Source organism: Ursus arctos, unplaced genomic scaffold (assembly GCF_023065955.2).
Source record: "Ursus arctos isolate Adak ecotype North America unplaced genomic scaffold, UrsArc2.0 scaffold_4, whole genome shotgun sequence".
NCBI classification, from domain to species: Eukaryota; Metazoa; Chordata; class Mammalia; order Carnivora; family Ursidae; genus Ursus; species Ursus arctos.
In genome coordinates this window covers 16,149,564-16,162,651 of record NW_026623056.1, presented here as the reverse complement: position 1 = coordinate 16,162,651, position 13,088 = coordinate 16,149,564, and the positions used below count along the sequence as shown (strand labels likewise).

General features: G+C 45.4%; 1 protein-coding gene across 29 annotated transcripts in view; it reads right to left on the bottom strand.

Moving 5' to 3' along the window:
• The window catches only part of KLHL24 (kelch like family member 24), a 38,839-nt gene extending 37,763 nt beyond the window's left edge, over positions 1-1,076 (bottom strand). For 11 of the 29 annotated variants that reach the window (XM_048214836.2, XM_057306528.1, XM_057306524.1 and 8 more), the window contains exon 1: positions 904-1,048. The gene's annotated coding sequence lies outside the window, so the exon portion shown is untranslated. Of the gene's footprint in view, positions 1-333; positions 425-867 lie in introns of all 29 variants that reach the window. The other 18 variants (XM_048214837.2, XM_048214839.2, XM_048214840.2 and 15 more) reach the window with 11 other exon arrangements.
• Positions 1,077-13,088: the final 12,012 nt, after the last annotated feature.

The window sequence follows — 13,088 nt, the reverse complement described above, 5'->3', positions numbered from 1 at the left end:
CAGCTGTGTTAACAGTCTGCGCCCCGAGTGTCCAGAACTTGGGGGCGGGGACATTAGGAACTAAATTAAGAAACCGCGTCCTGGACTGGTGGGAAGGTGGGGAGGTTAGGCGGAGACTCCGCCGGCTAAACGCCTGCGCTCCCGCCCGCCCCGACTCCCCGGGGACGGTCGCTCTAGGGCCGGGTTCCCGGCGCTGGCTCAGCCGCCATCCGTGGTAAACAAAGGCTCGCGGGAGGGGGGGGAGGGGGCGGGGGTAACGGTCAGGTGACGGTGCCTAGCACATTTCGCAACCGCTCTAATGGGGCTTCTCTGGCCCGATGCCCCGAGACCCACCTTGACCCCGTCAGTCCTTCCCAGCAGGACCAGCGGTTGTCCCCACCAAACGAAACGGCTTGACCTGAGACCTTCGCGTTCTCAGTGCTTCCTTCGATTAAAAAAGAGCAGCGCCCGGTTCAAAGCCCATCGGCAACATGCGGGGCCAGTCTGCCCAGCCCTGTCCACCAGCTGCCCCTGCGGCAGCGGGGTGACCCGCACCTGCTACCCCCAACCCCCGCGGCCATGCTCCTCCCAATCCGCCCCCGGCGGGCCGCGCCAGCAACGCCGCGGTTCCGGGGCGGCAGTGCCAAGAGGCGGGGGCGCCCTCCCTTCAGGACTGCCGTTATCCTGCCGGCACAGAAGCCCCTCCTCCAGGGTGCCCTGGAGGCCCCGCGCCCCAGACAGAGACCCTGCAAGTCCCAGCAGCAATCTCTCATCAGACCCCACGTCTGGCTCCGAGACGCCGGCCGACGCTGGCTTCCCTCCTGCAGACACTCCTATGGTCGCGACCTCAGCCGCCCCTCCGCCCCCCGGTTCTAGCCGGTTCCTCGCCTCTCGGCTAGTTCCGGAGCTGTCATCCCCGGGTACCTCTCGGCGAAGGCTGGAAACGGCCAGCAGCAGTGGCCAGCAGCGGCAGCCCCTGCGTTCCCTTAGCGGCCAGCGGCGCAGCGCTCTCTTCGGCGCCGGCGTCTCCCTCCAGCCACCAGTGTTTGCGGCAGCTCACAACAAAGGAAACATGTGACCGTCGGGGCCAAAACACTGAGCGTCACCGATCCCTGGCCAATCCGAGCGGGCGCCCCCTCGCCCTGGGGCATCCTGGGATATGTAGTTCCCATTTCGGGGGCGCCCTCCGGGGTCACTTGGGCTGCTAGCTACAGGGCGGGTGTCGGTGCGGAGTGTGAGGAGACCCGATCCAGGGGCTGCTGATTCGGAAGCACTTTGTTTTAGTTAGAGACAGGTTAAGGAAATCCATCCATATTAGGAGCCTTAGTGAGAAACCTGAGTCGTGCGTTTATTGCCACGTCCTAAGGCAAAGGCACATTACCAAGAGTTCTCAGAACCTTAGCGAGTGGGCCGAGGACACAGAGATCTTTTTATTTGACCCTTTGATATACAATCGGGAAATTTGAGGGCCTGAAGGGTGAAGGGAGTAGAACTCTGGTCGCTAGACGGCCCAGGGAAATCGCCCTTCCCAGCGAATCTGTTCGTGTCAGTCATATCAAATTCTAGGTTACCTTTTAATTTTAAACGTACATGCAAGTGGAGCAATGTTGTCGCAAATCCCTATTTTCCCAGACAGATTCTTCAAAGCACGTTATTTTGTTTGTTTTTGCAAATACTTTTTTCAAGGATGAGTATACCTCCTGATTTTGAAACATTTAACTAGTTTTTGGCTTCTGATATCTGAATTATAACTTCTCTCTTTTCTATACTTTATGAATACAGCCATGCCCTTCTTAAATAGTGGAATGTGTTCCAATGACCAGTGGTGGAAATAATAAAGAAGGCATGTGTTCAGGCCTTTAAAATACGATTTCCCCCCATCTCTTATTAGAAACAAAAGTGCTCAGGGGTTCCTGGCAGGCTCAGTCACAAGAGTACGTGACTCTTGATGTCAAAGTGGGACTTTCAACTCCCATCTTGGGTGTAGAGATTACTTAAAAAAAATAAATTAAAAAAATTTAAAAGTGCCTGCCATTTATTAAGTTTATATATTAGGTATTTAATAAATACTGAATAATATTAATATTATTTATTAAGTTCCAGACTCAGTGCTAAGCACTTTACATATATATCATTTAGTCCTCATAATAACCCTGCAAAATAGGTGTTTTTTTTTTTTAAAGATTTTATTTATTTATTTGACAGAGATAGAGACAGCCAGCGAGAGAGGGAACACAAGCAGGGGGAGTGGGAGAGGAAGAAACAGGCTCATAGCGGAGGAGCCTGATGTGGGGCTCGATCCCCTAATGCCGGGATCACGCCCTGAGCCGAAGGCAGACGCTTTAACCACTGTGCCACCCAGGCGCCCCCCAAAATAGGTGTTGTTATACCATTTTACAGATGAAGAAACTCAGCTACAGAAAAGATAAAGAGTTGTCCCATGGTCAGTCAGTTATTGAGTGATGAAGCTGAGGTTCACACATAGACTAAAAGAAATTTTTTATTTATATTAATATAGGTACATAATTATCTTTCTAAAAAGCTTATTTACAAAGTTACATATTACAAGGCTAGTGGTGAAAAGCAGTCCCATCTCCCATCCTTCCCCACTTCTGATTCTCCAGAAGCAAGCCACAATTATTTGAGCGATTCTGGTTATTTATATCTATATTTTCACATAACATGGCTATTTTCTATTAAGAAAGCTGTTATCCCTGTCCCCCATCCTTCCAATATTATAATGTCTGGTTAAGTGATTATTTAATGTTTATGCTATTAAGACTGTGTATTTATTATTCAATGCTGAGTCAAATAGTATACAGTTTCCTTTCTTGTATTTTTTTTTTTTCCTGGAGTATGAAGCCGTAGCCCTCACTGCCTTCATAAAGTTCCAACTTCCTGGGAATGCATACAAAATATTTCTTTTTAAGAAAAAAAATTTTTAAGATTTTTTATTTATTTGAGAGACAGAGACACAGATGGTGACAGAGATAGTGAGAGAGAGCAGGAGCAGGGAGGAGAGGGAGAAGCAGGCTGCCTGGGGCTCGATCCCAGGACCCTGGGATCATGACCTGAGCTGAAGGCAGACACTTAACTGACTGAGCCACCCAGGCACCCCACAAGATCCTTCTTGATGCACCCTGAGGTCTACTTGTGCAGCCTGAACACCAGCTTCAATGAACTACCACTATTGCCCAAAAGACTCGTCCTCCAGGCCATTCCTATCCATACCTGTTCCCTATGCCTCTTACGCCACTTGCATTCCTTCATCCTAATCACTGGCATAACTCCTGCTTTTCCTTCCAAGAATCCTCGGAAACTCTCCTTTCCTCCTCATTGTCCTCTGGACTAAGTATCTCCCCTTTGTCTTCCCACAGCAGTACTTCCTTACCTCCTTCTCAGCAGTTATCACACTAATTGTCCATGTTTATTTACATGTCTCACAACTGAGATCTCTGAGGTTAGGGATCATGTCCTTTGTTTTACTTTTTTAAGATTTTATTTTTAATAAATCTTGAACTCAGTGTGGGGCTTGAACTCACAAGCCTGAGATCAAGTGTCACACACCCCACCAACTGAGCCAGCCAGGCACCCCAAGGATCATGTCTTACTAATTTTGTATCATAGTATCCCTTGTAGATGTTCAATATTTATCTGTTAACTGATGGAATGATCTCTACTTCTTGATGTTATGGGGACTGGAGTGAAAAAAAATTGCCATCAGATGCCCTTGGATCCACTTGGACTTATCTACATGAAGAGGTCCTCAGACTCTCTTGGGGCAGATGGGTACAGGGTAATCAACCACAGTTCTGAGAGTGGAAGAGATTGAGGGGACCATAAAACAGGCAGCCCTGAAGACAGACAGGCCTACTGATGGGTGTGGAAGCTCCTCAGGCAGCCAGAATATAGGTAGTTTCAGCATTGGTGGAGGGACCTGGGAGTTAGACCTACCCCATAAACCAGTGAACATGGCCGGGTGGCAGCCTTTTCCTTAGCTAGGACTGGAATAGAAGCAGAGCTGTTAAGTCCAGGGGGAATCTACTGAAGTTGAGTGAGATTAAGCTGTAACGTGATTTATTTTCTGCAGTGTTTACAATCCAGGTTGGCTTAGTCATTTGAAGGAGGCAGCTACTTTGGAGTGGGGAGATCAGAGGGTCTTCAGACCAATTTCCTCTCCTTTCAGGGATATAGCAAATTGTGCCATATTCTCTTCTTGCAAATACCCTACGCCAGTCTGTGTTTTGCACTCCAGCAGATCCATGACAGCCTTTAAGGTTTGAAGGTGGCCATAGTTCTTCTAGCCATTCTTTTTTCCCCCCTTCTCCAGCCTGTGCCCCTTCTTCATGCAGACAGCTATCAGGACAGAGTAAATCATCAATGGAACACTTTCAGACCTTTGTGCCTCCCCTCTTGGCCTCTCACACTTAGTCCCTCTGCAGAACTGTAGTAGAAATGTTGGTCATTGGTTAAGGCTTATCTCTTGTGCCACCTCTCCTATGGGGCCTCCTCTGATTCTTTCCTCTCTCCTTGACCTGCTGTGAGGCTGGGCATATCTCTCAGGTCCTTTATTTATTTAATAAATAAAGATTGAAGATTGAAGATAGTATTTATTTATTAGAGAGAGAGTGAGAGCACAAGCGGGGCAGAAGGAGAAGCAGACTTCCTGCTGAGCAGGGAGTCCCACAAGGGGCTTGATCCCAGGAAAGGCAGACGCTTAACCAACTGAGCCACCCAGGAGCCCCCTCTCAGGTCTTTTACAATGTGACACTCACACTGTGTTTATACCCAGTCCCAGAATGCAGCTGGGTCATTTGATTTCCCTTGCAACAAATCCCAGTTACAAAGCATTAACGAATGGAGTATTTACTGAAGGTTTCACAATGAGAATCATATGGCATTTCATACTGCAAAACTACATAACAATTCCCGTCAAACATTTCTGCTTTCTCATCTCGGCTTCCCTGTTGGTACCACTACTCCTCTTTTCCCACCAGACACCCTCTCTCTTGGCCTCTCTCCACGAACCTGGGCTTCTTCCCTTTCCATGATCTCTGCCACCTTCCTCGGGGACACCCCCATCTCTTTTTCTGCAATTTGCATGTTCACACTCATCATCTTTCTTTTTTTTAATTTTTAAAAAAGATTTTATTTATTTTAGAGACAGAGAGAGAGCAGGTGGGGGTGGGGAGGGAAGAGGGACAAGCAGACTCTTCCTGAGCACAGATCCCAACTTGGGGCTTGATCCCACAACCCTGAGATCATGACCTGAGCTGAAATCAAGAGTCAGACTATTAACCAACTGAGCCACCCAGGCACCCCACACACTCATCATGTTTCAAACAAGAGAGTTCCATTCTTCGGAAGACAGAGAATAGCAGCGTAACTGGCTGGCTCAGTTGAAGGAGCTTGCGACTCTTGATCTCAGGGCTGTGAGTTCAAGCCCCATGTTGGGTGCAGAGATAAATAAATAAAACTTAAAACTATAAAAAGACAGAGAATGACATAAATAACAAATGATTTCTGCCCACCCCACCCCCACCTCATTTTCCTCCACAGACAATTTAACATCTCAGCAAGTCTATTACACAATACCACCTCAAGAGTGTTGAGTGAAGGGGAGAGTAAACACAGTACACGAGTCTCTCCAGTCTTGAGGCCCACCCCTTTCCTCCCTTCTTCTCTGATGAGGTTAGATGTGACTCATCTCTGAAGCCCTTTGAATGGAGAGGTCTGACTCTCTCTGGCTCTATAGTTACCAGGAAAGGTTTGAGTTACCCCAGTGAGGTCCTACTCCCATCCCAACCCAGACAGTCTAGTCCCCTTAGGCCAGTTAAAGCTTAAGATCAAACATAGTAGCATTAGGATTCAACAAGGGAAGCTATAGCTGGAAAAATTTCCATTTCGGGATCTGGGAAAAGAGCTAAGTCTGCCACCTGAAAGGTGAGCTCCTGATCCCCTTCCCTGCACTTTTTCCTCATGAGCAGTCTTCCTGCCACAAGGTGTCTTTCCTCACAATGGAAACAAACCCATTTCTTGCTGGTAGGGTGGGGTGGCAATCCTTGCTTTCTTCTTGGAACTATCACAGGTTGAGGTCAATGAGATGCCAGTAGTCGGTGCCTTGGTGGCTTCAGGATCCTGTTTGTTACCAAACTTGCTACACTATGTGCAGATAAGGGTGACTGGTCATCACCAGGAGTCCTGGGCTCTGACTTCAGGTGGCTGAGGCACACCTGCACCCTTGCTGCTCTGTGTTGCCAAACCCTGCTCTGCTCTTCATTCTTCTGCCCCGAGGACATCTGATTTCACCTCCCTTTCAGATTCCTTAATTAATTCCCCAGTAGTGAGAATTCAGTGTATTCTTTGGTCGCAGAAGAAACCTCAGGACACCTGGGTGGTTCAGTCAGTTAAGCGTCCAACTCTTGATTTTGGCTCAGGTGATGATCTCAGGGTCATGACATTGAGCCCCATGTCACGCTCCACGCTGGGCAGGCAGCCTGCTTAAGATTCTCTCTCTGCCTCTCTCTCTCTTTCCCCCTTCCTCCCCCCCCCCCCAAATGAAGAAATCTGACATTCTGGAAATGTTTTTTCATAAGTTACTCCTACCCTGACTGCCCTGGGTAGACCTGATTCTCCATAGCACCCCATAGCACCTTTTCACATGACTTGCCGCAAACCCTTCTCAGATATGAATACATATGAAAAGTGTCCACTCTTGTTCATGGCATCTGGTCCCAGGCTTAGGCCAGTTAAAAAAAAAAATGACTCTTTTCTCACTCTTAGCTCTGCTCAGCTATCTGTCTCACAGATGGCTGTGAGTCCACGTAGAATTCCTGCCGCTGGCCTCAGTGGATTTTTACTCTATCCCGTTTCTTGCTGTCCTGTGACATTTAAAGGCATATATAATTCCAACTTCATCTTTCTCTGCTGTCCCTGGCACTGCTCTCCTTCCAAATGACTGCAGTTTCTGAGAGTGTCTTGTCCATCTGTGGTTCCCTTCAGCGGTATGAAAGGGTTGGGACCTATCCAAGAATATCTGCAGCAGGGGCGCCTGGGTGGCTCAGTCGTTAAGCGTCTGCCTTCTGCTCAGGGCGTGATCCCAGGGTCCTGGGATTGAGCCCCACATCAGGCTCCTCCACTGGGAGCCTGCTTCTTCCTCTCCCACTCCCCCTGCCTGTGTTCCCTCTCTTGCTGGCTGTCTCTCTTTGTCGAATAAATAAATAAAATCTTAAAAAAAAAAAAAAAGAAAGAAAGAATATCTGCAGCAGACCTCTCCTGTTCTTGAAAAACCCCATCCAGTTTCTTAAATTGTGTCACTGAGACTGGCACACTAATCTCCAGCCTGAGAATTCTCACTTTAGTAAGCTCACTTGATGCTGTGCTCATCAGACCCTCTGTCTGACACACTCATTTTGAACAGTGTAACCTCCCCCAAAGCTCTGATGCAGATCTCAGAGCAGTTCCCACACTCTGACAGGTCAGGGACCACCCTAATTTGTACCATGTCATTTTTCACTCCGTACATAAGCTCAACACTCTGCCAGTCATGTCCTCTTTCTCCCTACAAAGACTGAATATGTTTCCAGTGGGGTTTCAGAGTTGAAGGGTCCTAGGTTCAAAATTTAGCTTTGTTTCTTAGTAGCTATATATCCTCGAGTAAATTACTTAATCTTTCCCAGTTTTCTTGTCTGTAAAAATGAGGATAAAAACACCTACCTCATGGAATTGTTATGAAGATGAAATCGGAAAAGCAAAAAACATATTACAGTGCCTGGAATAGACTAGGTGCTCTGTAACAACCAAAGCTGTTACTATTGTGTTTATTGTCCCCTCCCCCGCCATTTCTAGCTATGTCCTCTATGCTTTGTCCTTTGCTCCAGAATAGGAGGGGTAAAGAAGGAAACAAAGGAAGAGTAATAGAACTTATAACCTCTGTTATCTGTATTTGAGAAACAAGGCAAAGCAGGCTTTTTGAATACTCACCAGGGTCCTGTCCTCTAACTTCTTTTGTCTTTGCCAGTGGGCATTTGTAAGATTAAAAAAGAGAGACTGACTACCGGACGTAGAAAAGCAGTTTTCCTCTGCTTTTAAAATATCCACACTCAATGACCACATAAATGAGCTTAAACTGTGATTGCTTCCGAGTTGCAGATCAAGGGACTAGTCGTCAGGGGTTGAGGGAGACCTAGGTCTTCTTCAGTAAGCTTTTCACATTAAAACAAAACAAAAACAAAAACACTATGTGCATATATACACTTTTCAAATTAAACAAAAATGTTTTTTAAAAAACCCTTGCTTGACAAATGTGCTCATTATTGTGCAAGCTTCTTTGCTTCCAGCCTCAGATCTCTTTGTGACTGGCCTAGAAACAGCAGGCCTCCTGGGTCACCGGTGCACAGGGACAGACACTCTTGACCCTGCTTGTGACAGCATCGCAAGCACATGCCTGACATACTTTGGATAGCCAGCCTGGTTCTATTACTGGTACATGAAAGTTTTGCTCCGGCAGCAAATCTCTAAATTTAGATGCTTTTCAGGATGAACTCTGAATGATCTTTGTCCTGAAGACTAGCAAGGAATTGGAGGGCACCTTGCTTTTTATTTATTAATTCAAGTGCCAGAGTAGATGTTTCATAATATAAAAGTTATGGAGACTGCCATAATAATGGAAAATAAAATAAAACACAGGGAGTATCTAAGATTTCTCCTTTACAGTTCTCATAAAAATTTTACCCTGAGTTCCTTTTTTCTTTCAATTAATTGATTTATTTGAGAGGCAGAGCAAGAGCAGGCTAATGCGGGGACGTGAAGGGGCAGAGGGAGAGAGAGAATCACAAGGAGGCTCCGCACCCAGCATGCAGCCTGAACTCATGACCCTGAAATCATGACCTGAGCTGAAATCATGAGCTGGACGCTTAACCAACTGAGCCACCCAGGCGCCCCTCCTTTTTTTTCACTTGAGTATGTAAAGTATTACCATATTATAGTAATACATCATAGTAATATTTTGCATACTCAAATGAAATTAAAACAAGTCCAGGGTAAAAATTCTTATCCGGGTAACACTACTGAGGTGCTTAGAATTAATACAATTAGGAATTTAGTTCTCACATAATGTCAAGATGCTTAAATGTTGCCATTTTCATTAAAGAAAAGGCAATTTCACAAATGAGAGAACTTTAGGGAATGATGGATTTACTTTAGTAAAGAACCAGCTCCTTGAAAGGCCAGCCACACCAGGGTATTTTTTTTTTTTTGTACAGTCAAGGTATTTTTATTTATTTATTTTTAAATTTCTACTGGGATATATTTGACAATTAAACATTGTATATATTTGAAGTATACAACTTGATGATTTAATAAGGAGTAACTTATTGATGATTATCAAATCATCACACATTGTGAAATGATTACCACCATCAAGCGAATTAACATATCTATTATATCAGATAGTTACCATTTTTTAAAAAGATTTTATTTATTTATTTGTCGGAGAGAGAGAGCACAAGCAGGGGTAGAGGGAGAAGCAGGCTCCCCATCAAGCAAGGAGCCCGATGCGGGATATCCTAGGACGCTGGGATCGTGACCTGAGCAGAAGGCAGACACTTAACCAACTGAGCCACCCTAAAAATTTTATTTTTAAGTAATCTCTATACCCAATGTAGGGCTTGAACTTACAACTGTGAGATCAAAAGTCACTCTAGCAAGTACAGAAGGACCTTATTGGAGGAGACAAGGGGAATTTATTCAGTTCTTTTGCCACAGGCTCTGAGCCAGAGCCCCACAACTTTATAGTGTGGGGGAGGGGAGATGGCACTGAGGAATCTTGTCCCTTTCAGGCTGTGTTTGGTGCCTTTCCTGTTATGGAATGCTAGACTTTCTATTATCTTAACATTTATCACAAACATTTTAATATTTTCATCATGTTCATCACTTCAAGAAAAGGACTGTTTTTCCTTCTTTGTACCCAGGACTTAACATAATATCTAGTACACAGTAAGTACTTAATAGATGCTTGTCCAGTGAACAATGAAGGATAGAGAATGGATTAACTGTGAAATCTCAGTTTCAATGGAATTAACTATGATAGTAGAGATCAATACCTCCTAGGGTATGTATTAAGTATTGAGGTGTGGGGGTTGGAAAAAGATGGCGGAGGAGTAGGGGACCTTTTTTCAGCTGGTGCCCTGAATTGAGCTGGATATCTACCAGATCATCCTGAACACCCACGAAATCAGCCTGAGACGTAGGAAGATACATCTGGATCTCTACAAACGAACATCTCCAGCGCTGAGTATTGAGGTAGGAAGTGGGGAGCCGTGAATCCATGCACAGATATCAGAAGATAAACGGAAGAGGGGGGGAGCCGCTGGGCTCGGGTGCTGGGAAGCCATAGCCACCTGCATGGGGGACTGGGCTGGACTCGCGGACCGGCACCCGAGGGAAAGCAGACTGAGACTATAAGCCTGGGAACGCGCGGGCAACCAGACTGAAAACTGGCACTCCGGAGCACACGTGAACCACACTGAAATAGGGAGCTCGGGAGCGGGCGCGGGGAACCAGGGTGGCTGGTGGTATTAGAAGCACAAAGGACAGAGACGTGCCAGCCCTGGAAGCGAGGGCTGGGAGAGTGGCTGTGGGGAGCACAACCCGGGACACTGCAGGGTTTTTAGCAGCACCAACAGAAACAGAGTTAAAGTGGCCAGGAGAGCTCAGTGGAGAGCAGACTGCGATCTCTCTGTTCTAAGACAGAGGCTAGGATATGGCCACTGCTGCTCTGACTCTCAGAAGAGTCACAGAAAACCGCCAGGGAAAGCCGCCAGAGAACAAAAGCCCGGAAATACCAGTTCACATTGTGCCCATCCCCCCTTGCAGGGGATGGAGTGACTCTACCCAAACAGGGGTGCCTGAGTAGCAGCTCGGCAGGCCCCTTCCCCCAGAAGGCAGGCTGAAAAGTCAAGAAGCGCACATTCCTAAGGTCCCTATAAAACAAATGCACATTACTTGGGTCCTGGTCAATAATTTGGGCTCCCGCAACCTCTCCTCATCAGAATGTCGAGGAGAAATCCCCCCCAACAGAGTCTGTGGCCTCTGCAACAGAACTAATGGATATGGATATAACCAAATTGTCAGAAATGGAGTTCAGAGTAACAATGGTCAAGATGATATGTAGGCTTGAAAAAAATATTAATGAAAATACTAATGAGAATATAGAATCTCTAAGGGCGGCAATGAGAGTGAATATGGCAGAAATTAAAAATGCTATGAATCAAATGCAGTCTAAACTGGATGCTCTGACGGCCAGGGTAAATGAGGCAGAAGAACAAATTAGTGAATTGGAAGATGGGGTGGTAGAAGAGAAGGAAAAAAATGGAAACTTGGCTCAAAAAAAATCCAATCTCAAGAATGTAGATTATGGGAGATTACTCAATGAAACGTTCCAATGTCAGAATCATCGGCATCCCCGAGGGGTTAGAGAAAGAAAGAGGTCTTGAAGAGATATTTGAACAAATTGTAGCTGAGAACTTCCCTAATTTGGCAAAGGAAATAAGCATTCGTGTCCAAGAGGCAGAGAGGACCCCTCCCAAAGTCAGTGAGAGCAGACCTACACCACATCACGTAATAATGTAATTCGCAAATATTAGATCCAAGGATACAGTCTTGAAAGCGGCCAGGGGGAAGAGAATCCTCACATACAGAGGGAGGAACATCAGAATAACGTCAGACCTGTCTACAGAAACCTGGCAAGCCAGGAAAGGTTGGCAAGGTATTTTCAGCGCTCTAACTGAGGAGAACATTCAGCCAAGGATCCTTTCTCCAGCAAGGTTGTCATTCAGAATGGATGGAGAGACAAGGACCTTCCAAGACCGGCAGAAACTGAAAGAATATGTGACCACCAAGCCAGCCCTACAAGAAATATTAAGGGCGGTTCTATAAAAGTAAAAAGACCCCAAGAGTGATACAGAATAGAAATTTACAATCTATAGAAACAAAGGCTTCACAGGCAACATGACATCATTAAAATCATATCTCTCAATAATCACTCTCAATGTGAATGGCCCAAATGCTCCCATAAATGCCTCAGGGCTGCAGATTGGATAAAAAGACATGACCCATCCATTTGCTGTCTACAAGAGACTCATTTTGAACCTAACGATACATCCAGACTGAAAGTGAAGGAATGGAAAACCATTTTTCATGCCAATGGACTTCAAAAGAAAGCTGGGGTAGCAATTCTCATATCAGACAGATTAAATTTTAAACTAAAGACTGTAGTTAGAGATACAGAAGGACACTATATTATTTTTAAAGGATGTATCCAACAAGTGGATATGACAATTATAAATATCTATGCCCCCAACAGGGGAGCAGCTAGATACACAAGCCAACTCTTAACCAGAATAAAAAGACATATAGATAATAATACGTTAATGGTAGGGGACCTCAACACTCCGCTCTCAGCAATAGACAGATCACATAAGCAGAAATTAACAAAGAAACAAGAGCTTTGAATGCCATACTAGACCAGATGGACCTCATAGATATATACAGAACACTACACCCTAGAACAACAGAATACTCATTCTTTTCAAATGCGCATGGAACTTTCTCCAGAATAGACCATATACGGGGTCACAAAACAGGTCTCAACTGATACCAGAAGACTGAGATTATTCCCTGCATATTCTCAGACCCCAATGCTTTGAAACTGGAACTCAATTACAAGGAAAAATTTGGAAGAAAACTCAAACATTTGGAAACTAAGAACTATCCTGCTCAAGAATGATTGGGTAGACCAGGGAATTAAAAAGGAGATTAAGCAATTTTTGGAGACCAATGAAAATGAAAATATATCAGTCCAAAACCTATGGGACACTGCAAAGGCAGTCCTAAGGGGAAAATACATAGCCATCCAAGCCTCACTCAAAGGAACAGAAAAATCTAAAATGCAGTTTTTATATTCTCACCTCAAGAGGCTGGAGCTGGAACAGAAGAACAGGCCTAACCCACGCATGAGAAGGCAGTTGATCAAGATTAGAGCAGAGATCAATGAATTAGAAACCAGGTAAAAGAAGAGCAGATCAACAAAACTAGGAGCTTTGAAAGAA